This window comes from Dendrobates tinctorius, unplaced genomic scaffold (genome assembly GCF_039654945.1).
Source record: "Dendrobates tinctorius isolate UK_male_01 unplaced genomic scaffold, ASM3965494v1 ptg000040l, whole genome shotgun sequence".
Lineage (NCBI taxonomy): Eukaryota > Metazoa > Chordata > Amphibia > Anura > Dendrobatidae > Dendrobates > Dendrobates tinctorius.
The window spans coordinates 30,218,367-30,227,802 of record NW_027361708.1 but is presented as its reverse complement, the minus strand read 5'-3'; the positions used below and the strand labels follow the sequence as shown (position 1 = coordinate 30,227,802).

General features: G+C 39.4%; 1 long non-coding RNA gene across 1 annotated transcript; it reads left to right on the top strand.

The window, feature by feature from the left end:
* Positions 1 to 371: 371 nt before the first annotated feature.
* Positions 372 to 989, top strand: LOC141088761 (uncharacterized). Its single transcript, XR_012232054.1, has 3 exons — positions 372 to 685; positions 776 to 840; positions 926 to 989. It is a non-coding gene; the product is annotated as an uncharacterized lncRNA (long non-coding RNA).
* Positions 990 to 9,436: the final 8,447 nt, after the last annotated feature.

Here is a 9,436-nt window from a genome sequence, read left to right as displayed (position 1 = left end):
GGCTTAGCAAACATTAACATGACATTCCTAAGGAGATTGATTCCCCTTTTCATAGTGACATGAGTTTCCATTGCACTGCCACTGCCTTCTATCTGCCTCCTGGTCACAGGACATGCTCCCCTGCTCTTTCACAATGTTGGACACTGATGTCCACAGCGTCTGCTTCACCTCATTTCAACCCCCGGTCACATGACCGCTGGTTTACACAGCATTCCCATGGAGACATTCCTCTTACTCCTTCCACAGAGGGATCGACGTCTAGGGCATAAGCGCCGCCCTCTACCCGCCCCCTGTTACATCATGTGCTCCCCCCTCCTTCTTTCTCCTCTTACTTGGACAGATGTCTATCACACAGGCGCCACCCCATTATTAACATCCTGATCATGTGACCGCCCTCCTGGGGCCGTGATAGGCTATCATTCTCCACTTATACCCAGATATACTTCCCTGCAATACAGCGTCTCTCATACCAGCAGCACATGCGTCCAGCCACAGACCAAGGTAACATTTTTAAGAGATGCAGCTCATTTCTTGCTGGTTCTCTATTTTATCACATTGACAGCATTTTCTCATTTTTTGCGGCGCTATTCCTCTGCACCCTTAGTGCTTCTCCAGAACAGTGCGGTCACTCTCCCTGTGACACACTTGCCTCCCTGGGCAGGACAGACCATTTGGAGAATCACAGGTGACTCTAGCTCTCCCAGACAACATTAGGGCACCACTATTGTACCAACTAGTGCCTTTTTGCTTATGCTTTCTTCTCTTTCAATTTTAGCACACAGTTGTGGACATTCATGCCTGTCACAAACAATACAGGATAGTTTCCTGAATATATTACAGGTGATTTCACACTTCATAATACAGTGTTCACCTCACATCCTTTGTCCTCAGGGTTACTCATACCTTCTACATGTTTCAATTGCAGTGCAAATTTCTGGACACCCACACCAATCATTGGATCTACCGGTCCCTGTATAACCTAAGGTGTCAAACCTGTGGGTCTGGTGATTTCCTACATGAATGGGTAATTAAGTTCACATTACGTGCATATCCTCAGCCTATCTCAGTACACACATTTATACTCTTTTTTATCATCCTCAGTGTCCTTTCATCCTCAGTAGCTGCTGCTTCCCAGACGTCTGTTTCTCCACATTATTAATGAATATACCCAGGTATTAATTGACTGTTTTGGACTTTTTTTTCCTTCCTCATTCACATAACATCGCCCAATATGTTTATGTGCCATAGTCACTCACCGTCGTTCTTCCAGTACTGAATAGTGCCTACTTATGACAGCAGTTCTTTAATAATAATATATGGAATTTTCCATTACAGTTCCTCTCAGGTACCTGTCTTGGCACTCATTCCAGTCGGCTATTACCTTTCATGTGGCATTGCACATCCAGTAGCACCAGCCGACCATGAATCTCACTGTATCCTTTATTGACTAATGTCACACTTGTTGTTTGTTTTCAACCTCCTAGGGCACGTCTTTTACATATGTTCCTTACATACCATCACAGCACGGACTCTCTATCACCGCCCATGGAACCTGTGGAGTTTCACTAAGCTCACTTGAACCTTATCTCAGGATTCACTATTTCAGTATTTATCTAGTCATCGACCTTTCGTCTAAACTTTACATGATGTTCATACGGTCATTATCAGTATCCTGTTGCTCAGATATTTGTTATATACTTATTTGTTCACTAACCATACTGTCTTGTCTTCTTGTAAACTCATTCTAGTTAAAACCAACTGTGAAGAAATTCTGTTTCTGATGAAGGTCAATTGTATGACCGAAAACGTTTAAAAGAAGTAAAAGAAGTATATTTAACTGGATGCCTTTTACAATAAAGGAACTGTCAAATCAATTTTTCTTTTGAGTGCCAAGTTTTTGTGATACATTTTAAAATGTGTTCCCATTTTCCATGAACTTTTTATTATATATCTGATTGCAATTTTTTTTCAACAGGGTAGAGCTAGCTACAGTGATTTGTATTAACTTAAGCTTTCATTTATTTATTTTTCACCTTTTTATTTAATCATTTATTTATGTATTTTTTTTCATTTGTCACATTTTCTGCTCCCCATAATGGTGTAAAAGACCCTTGAGGGGCATAAAACATTCAAATATTCTTTTTCATCTGATTTCTCGTGTAACTGGGGCTAATATATGAGTTCCAGTTACTGCAGTTTCCGCCTCCTGCCTGCATAGGAGATCTGACTAAGCCTCCTAGAACTCAACATCTCATGCACCCTTCCTAATTCAGCAATCACATGATAGCTTGGCCTGGAGGAGGAAGAGCTTTTAGTGCTTCCTATTGCTGTATACATAGAGTTTCTAAATAAGTAGCCTGAATCTATCTGACAGCCAGCTGTCCTCTCCAGCAGGTGCTCTACTATGCAGTGATGATTTAGAATGTTGCTGCAAAGTAATACGTGGATCACCCAGTTGTTTATCATCTCTGGGTGGTCAAAAACTAGTTAATAGGTAGATATGGGCCAACCCGAACAGTAAAGTTCGGGGTCCGTACCGAACAACTACTGTTCGAGTATGAAGTTTATGTTAATGTTCGGGTTCAGCTGCCTGGACACTAGGTGTTTGTCTTGCTGTCATGTGTATGACAGAGTAGCAAACATCGCTTTTGATTGGCGGTGAAATCATCCCCGCCAGTCAGAGAGCCGTGGTTCCCATGCTGTCACAAGACAGCATGAGCACTCAGCTGTGATCGTAGGTAAAAAGCTTACCTTCGGTCACTGGTGTCTGCTGATGGGACTACTGATCCTATCATCTGACATCCACTACTGCTAATTAAAGTGAGAGCAGGAGTAGTGGATAAGAGTATTCATCAGCTGCTGCTGCTGCGCTGTAAATAAATTATTAAAAAAAAAAGTCATGGGTTCTCCTGTATTTTTCCTAACTAGCCAGGCAAAACTCACAGCTGGGGGCTACACCCCTCAGCTGACAGCTTCAGCAAGGCTAGTTATCAAGAATAGAGGAATCCCCATGCTGTTTATTTAATTATTTAAATAAATAATTTAGAAAATGGTGCGGCGTCATCCCCATTTTTGACAACCAACCTTGCTAAAGCAGACAGCTGAGGGCTGGTATTCTCAGGCTGGTAAGGGGCCATGGACATTGCCCCCCCAGCATAAAAACAGCAGCCCGCAGCTGCCCAGAAAAGGCATGTCTATTAGAGAAAAGACAAAACACTGTAGTTTGACAATGAATGGCTTTATCCAACGACTAACCATTATGCGTGTCAGGTCCGAGCATTCCTACAAGGAATCTGACCCCCGTAGACTAGCATTTCTTCTGCGGTGTTGCTATCAGTGTGTCAAGAGTGGGAGAAGAGGGTTGCATTGACAATCCAACACAATGGGCAGCACTTTGAACACTTAAGTGGTCATAAACTTGTAAATAGCTCATGAAAGAATAAAGTTATGCTAAAACCAAGCACACCATTGTTTTTCTTGTGAAATTCTCAATAGGATTGACGTGTCACATGACCCTCTTCCCATTGAAAAAAATAAAATTGGATCCAAAATGGCCGACTTCAAAATGGCCATAATGGTCACCACCCATCTTGAAAAGTTTCCCCTCTCCCATATACTACTGTGCCACAAACAGGAAGTTGATATCACCAACCATTCCCATTTTATTTGGTTGTATTCATATAAATGGCCCACCCTGTACATTGAAATCAGATGTGTGAATGACTCTGCGAGCCGAGCTTAAAAGCAATTATGCAACCAACAATGACAAAATGTATAGCAGATAGGCATCACCTATTGGCTAATGGAATACATATATATTTTTACATATTTTGACTGATATTTTAGTTTTAGTAAACCTACCATCCATACTATGGAAAACCAAATGACAGACTTAACTATATTGCACTAAAAACACAAATTTATTACACTGACTTCTGCATAAAAAGTTTAGAAAGGAAAGTACAATTTTAATATGATATGGGAAAATGTAAAAAGCTACCGTATATACATTAAGGAAATAAATACTGAACATAGAAAATTGTTTGTAGAAAAAAACTCCAAATGAAAGTTCAACTTCATAGATGAATATTATTGACTATTGTAGTGGTGCTAAAATGAGGTATGCGGTAAGATGAAAAATGGCATATGAAAACCTATAACAAAAACCTTAATAGTAGCTCTGAGAGTTCAATATATGAAATAGACTATTTTCTAAGCTTGGCAGTATCTTAATGCTTGTACAAATCAAGCTAGATATGATTAGGAACCCAAGGGTCCTCTTTCTTGGGTTTTAACACTTTCGAGAAGTAAATCTGCAACTACTTCATAGTTTCCAAACCATAAATAGTAACAGTAATGAAAATGTAATATTCACCTTTTATCTCAAAGGATAAGCTCAAAAATAAACCGCATCCCATAAAAAGAGAAGAGACAAAAAGCAGTATAAATAATAATAGAAAATCTCATTGAGGGACTTTAAAATCCCAAATCTATCAAATAAGTAGACTAAAAAAGATTTAAAAAATCCGCATGTCTGTTGTTTTACTAAATTCTGCTACAACGCTGAAAGAAACAATGGGATGTCAATTGTGAAATTTACTCTCTTATTAACTGTCCATCTAGTATATTTAATTGAAAACAAAATACCATTTTTTACATATGAACTTTATTCACCTTTATTTACTGTACAATGCCCTAAATGTAGTGCTACTAAAGTGAACCTGACAGCTTATACTTGCTGTCCACCATGGCTTCACCCTCTCAGACCATCTTTGCCAGGAATGACTGAAACTGCGGCATTTCAGAAAAAACATACTTTAAAAGATACAGAGTATGAAACTGTGCTAAAGACTAGTTGGACAGGAGGATCCTAATTGGGCTCTCCCTGCCCACTACCCTGGACTTACAGATCTCCCCCTGTGTGTGTATAGACAGAAAAATTTCATTTCAGTAGAGTGGGTGGGAAGAATCTGCTGGGAACCCATCTGTCTCATTAGTCTCAAGTTCGGCTCAGTCTCCAGCGGATTTTAACCACTTTTTTTCTATCAGATGTACAATTCTGTCCATGTGACCCGGAACAATTTGTCCATGGATGGAATAGTACGTCATCGCGATCGGCCGCCCATACGGGGGGTCCGCGGGCGATTGCCGCCAGGTGTCAGCTGATTCTCACAGCTGACACCTGGCACTAGGTGCCAGGAGCAGTCACAGACCGCTCCCAGTACTTTAACCCCCAAAATGCTGCGATTGAACATGATTGAAGCATTCTGTGAGCAGGCTGACGGCCCCTCTACATTTGGATTGGGGTCTCGATCGCTGCCATGGAAATCCGACGTCATCCGGGTTACCAGAGCTAAAAAACTTCCTGTCATGCGCAGTGCATAATCAGAAATTCTCTTAGGTCAGTGCAGTAAGTGGAGCACTGACAGCTTTTAAAGCATGCAGATGCTGCTTCATCTGCATGTTATAAAAGTGAACAGCCTGCAAAAAATTATTGTCCCATAGTGGGACAAAATGTAAAAGTTAGAATAAAGTAAAAAGAAATGTAAATAATTGTAAAAATATAAGTAAAAATAATAAAAAAATCAATATATATTCTATCACTAAATAAATATTTGAATGAAAAAAAGCTAAACAATAAAAGTACACATATTTGGTATTGCTGCGTCCATAACGACCCGACCTTTAAAACTGTCCCACTATTTAACTCTTTAGTGAACACCATAAAAAACAATGCAAAAAAACAATGCTTTATCATCATACTGCCGAAGAAAAAGTGGAATAACATGCAATCAAAAAGACGGATATAAATAAACATGGTACCCCTGAAAATGGAATCTTCTCCCGCAAAAAACAAGCTCACATACAGCTCCATCACCAGAGAGGTAAAAAAAGATATAGCTCTCAGAATAAAGCAATGCAAAAATAATAATTTTTTTATATAAAATAGTTTTTATGTATAAAAGCGGTAAAACATAAAAAATATAAATGAGGTATTGCTGTAATCGTACTAACCTGAAGAATAAAACTGCCTTATCAATTTTACCACAAACGGTATAAACGCCCCTCCAAAAGAAATTCATGAATTGCTGGTTATTGTTTGTTCAGCCTTCCAAAAAACGGAATAGAAAGCGATCAAAAAAAGTCATGTGCCCGAAAATGGTACTAATAAAAACGTCAACTCATCCCGCAAAAAACAAGACCTCACATGACTCTGTGGGCGAAAATATGGAAAAATTATAGCTCTCAAAATATGGTGATGCAAAAACTATTTTTTGCAATAAAAAGTGTCTTTTATTGTGTGACAGCAGCCAAATATTAAAACCCACTATAACGCCTCTTTCACATGTCCTGACATTTCCGGTACCAGAGATGTCAGTGTCCGTGTATGTAATACTTGCAGCACACGTGTGGATTGCATGTGCTGCATCAGTACCACAAGGATGTGTGCCAGGGAAAAAGCGTTACAGTAAGCTGTTCCCCGATGCCGGGTGCTGAAGACGGCTCTCATCATTCTCCCCTGCTTTGCCAGCTCTTTCCAAAGTGGTGTCACTTGTGGGGGGTTTCCACTATTTAGGCACATCAGGGGCTCTCCAAATGCGACATGGTCCGATCTTAATTCCAGCCAATTTTGTGCTGAAAAAGTCAAACGAGCTCATTCCCTTCAGAGCTCTGGGGCATCAGCATACTCAGGACAAAATGCACTACTTTTGGGGTCCAATTTCTCCTGTTACCCTTGGGGGAAAAAAGAATTTGGGCACGAAAAGATCATTTTTGTGAAAAATTATTATTTTTTATTTTTACGGCTCTACGTTATATACTTCTGTGAAGCTCTTGGGGGTTCAAAGTGCTCACCAGACATCTAGATAAGTTCCTTGGGGGCCAATTTCCAAAATGGTGTCACTTGTGGGAGTTTCCACTTTTTAAGTACATCAGGGGCTCTCCTAATGCGAGATGGCGTCCAATCTTAATTCCAGACAATTTTGTGTTGGAAAAGTCAAACGGCAATCCTTCCCTTCCGAACTCTGCCGTGCACTCAAACAGTGGCTTATCCCCACATATGGGGTATCATCTTGCTCAGGACAAATTGCACAACAACCTATGGGGTCCAATTTCTCCTGTTACCCTTGGTGAAATTAAAAAAAATTGGATCTGGATACATTTTTTGTGAAAAAAGTTAAATGTTCATTTTTTTAAACATTCCAAAAATTCCTGTGAAGCACCTGAAGGGTTATTAAACTGTTTGAATGTGGTTTTCAGCACCTTCAGGGATGCAATTTTTATAATGGTGTCACTTTTGGGTATTTTCTATCATTTAGACCCCTCAAAGTGACTTCAAATGTGATGTGGTCCCTAAAAAAAATGGTGTTGTAGAAATGAGAAATCGCTGGTCAAATTTTAACCCTTATAACTTCCTAGCCAAAAAAAATTTGGTTCCAAAATTGTGCTGATGTAAAGTTAACATGTGCGAAATGTAACTATTTTATGTGACATATCTCTGTGATTTAAGTGCATGAAAATTCAAAGTTGGAAAATTGCAAAATGTTCAAAATTTTTGCCAAATTTAGTTTTTTTTTTCACAAACAAATGCAAGTTATATCAAAGATATTTTACCACTATCATGAAGTACATTATGTCACGGGAAAACATGTCAGAATCACCGGGATCCATGGAATCATTCCAGTTATTACTTCATAAAGTGGTCAGAATTGTAAAATTTGGCCTGGTCATTAACATGCAAATCACCCTTGGGGGAAATGGTGTTAAAACATGTTTCAAATATTGCTTCCTGAGATCATACATCCACAGTCTGACACATGCTGCTCATGAATTTGTTCACATTAAAAACACTAGTATTCTAAATATATTATTGGAACTTTTCTGAGTTACATAGAATTGTGCCAAACATGTGAAAAAATGGTCTCTTTAGTGTCTATTTACATAACTGTAAAACTGTTAAGTGTACTGTTATGACGCTATTACTATTATGGCACCTAAATATGGGCCTATACTTTACCTGGAATTTTTCAATCATGCCACCTCACTTTCAGGGGTGCTGCAGGTCTTCATACACTGACAGAGCACTCTCTTGCTAGCTTGTCACTTCTCATCACATTCGGTGAGGGAGTGCACTATCACTACGCATTAAAAAGAATATTGCACAGTGACAAAATTCTAGAGAGCATATGTGGAACCTGACAACCAATGCATGCTCCATCGAATTACGTATTGTTGTAAATGGTATAAAAGATTGCCTTGTATTTCATTACGTTAGATAAAGTGATTTGACCACGGCTGGTGTGTGTTGAGTCTCTTTGTCTCCAAGCACTTGTGAACAGAAGGGCGAAAACTCCTAATCCGGCCTCACTGGTGATCTGGCATATCTGACACTTGGTCAGAACAAAAAGCAGCTACAACAGTTTTTGACGCCCAACGGGAACCGTGGAAACCAGCCTATTCGGAATCCGTATGTGGGAGCTTCTTGGGAGGTTGAATATGCAGAATCCAGGCTGCAGCAGGTGAGGACATTTATTCTTGCATTGATTCTGCATCTGCAACCTCTCTAAGGATGTCTACATATCTCTGGGTAAGACTGTACAACATGGTTCAAAAGAACCCACATCACCAGTGAACGGTGAGTATATCCGTATAAGAGTTGAATAATAGAGTAATAAGATAATAATTGTCATCTGTATTATCTGTCAATCTATTTTGGCAATATACTTATATACTAACTGGTTGTGTACTGGTGTACTGTGTAGCACAAAGCCTGGGATAGACTGTGCAGTGTTTATTTTGGATTGGCAGTAAATCATATGAGGCTGTATTTTGTGTAGGGCTGTGGTTTTTGGTTGTTCTGGTCTTTGTTGATTCTTGTTGTTTAAGAAGTTGACTTTGGTCTTTTCAGAATGTCAGTGGACACTGCTGTAGGTTAAGGTGTCAAATCCAAAGTGCAAGATAGGCAGGCTGTGTGAATCCTTGTATGTATGTCTATGAGAACCTCTGAATGAGATGAGAGAGGAGTAATTGAGTATAAGGGATTTTTGTTATCTTCTCTTTGTAAAATCAAATGACCACTGAAAAGTGAAAGAGGAGGAAAGGAAAAAAAAAATCCCTGATTGAGCACGCATGAATGAATTTGATGAATTTGCACTATTCTGTGAAGATTGCATAGGAGTTCTAGGGGTACTGAGTCAAGGGGCAGAGCCCTACAGAATTTTTTTCAAGGACTCCTAATATTGTTACCTTTCCAGTTCTAGTGCAAGGTCCAGGATGGGTACTTTACAGATATTTCAATCTATATCTGAGATTGAATGAATTGAGTAATGATATAGCTCATGTTATATGTGGTATGACATTGGAAAGTTTTCTGGAATCATTTGGCCAGGCAGGGGCAGGCGTGGATACTCACTTTATACAGTTATCTGCTCTTACA